The 1,088-nt window shown below is 46.7% G+C and overlaps 1 pseudogene; it reads right to left on the bottom strand.

Moving 5' to 3' along the window:
- Positions 1-332: 332 nt before the first annotated feature.
- Positions 333-1,088, bottom strand: LOC125153602 (40S ribosomal protein S2-like; annotated as a pseudogene).

The following is a 1,088-nucleotide window of genomic DNA, read 5'->3' as shown; positions in this document are numbered from 1 at the left end:
ACGTCTCAATCTGAACTAGCCACATTTCAATTGCTCAGTAGTTACCTGTGGCTGGTGGCTGGTGTACTGGACAACACAGCTCTTACTCAAATGCTATGCTCTTTTCCTTACCTAAAGTTCCTAAAAAAAATTCAGCATGTAGTCTTTGAGGATATTCAAAGAGTGGAATTATGAGGTGGGGACAAGCACAGAGCATCCTTTACTAACATATTCCATCTTAAAAGGTGATGTTGGGTTGCAGATGAGCTTTGAATCCATGTCCTCAATTGCATATTATTACACAGGAATTATCTGGTGAACTGTCTGAGAAGATTTTTTTTTTAAGCTTTAATTCACTTTATTTTTCTTACAGCTGAAGTCTGGGTCCTCTGCATGGAGACTCTGGTGTGGATCTTTACAAGATGGTCAGTAAATTCCTCATAAGGAGACTTGGTGAACACAGTCTCTTTCCAGAGGTCAGGGGTAGGTCTTGGAAATGGCATCAAAAGTGGCCTTGGCAAGGTTGCCCAGGGTGGCAGTGCAGCCCCTCGCTGAGGTATAGCAGTTGTCCATACTGGCCATCATCAGTAGCTTCTTTGGCACAGGGGCTGAGACAATGCCAGTGCCTCGGGGGGCAAGGATGAGGCACACCAGCAGAGACCCACAGTGGTCATGGGACAATGTGGGGCTTGCTGATCTTGTTCCCTGAGTAGCCTCCTTGCACAAGGACAATGGAAAGCTTGGCCACGATGATGGCCCCACAGATGGCAGTGGCTACCTCCTTGGAGCAGTTAACACCCAGACCGATGTGTCCATTGTAATCTCTGATAGCAACAAATGCCCTGAACCTGATCGGCTGGCCAGCATGGGTCTGCTTTTGCACAGGTATAATCTTCAATACCTCATCCTTGAGGGATGCCCCCAGGAAAAAGTCAATGATTGATGGGCAGGGAGAAGACAGAGATTTCCTCCAGGGAATTGATCTTCATGTCCTTGACCAGGTAGCCCAGCTTGGTAATGGGGATCCATTCCTTGTCCTCCTTGAGGAGAATCTTACTGGAATAACATAGTAGACTGCAGGCCTTTGCGTATTGTTTGTTCTTGTTCAT

The sequence above is a fragment of the Prionailurus viverrinus genome, chromosome A2, assembly GCF_022837055.1.
Source record: "Prionailurus viverrinus isolate Anna chromosome A2, UM_Priviv_1.0, whole genome shotgun sequence".
Lineage (NCBI taxonomy): Eukaryota > Metazoa > Chordata > Mammalia > Carnivora > Felidae > Prionailurus > Prionailurus viverrinus.
This window is presented reverse-complemented; position numbering and strand designations above follow the sequence as displayed.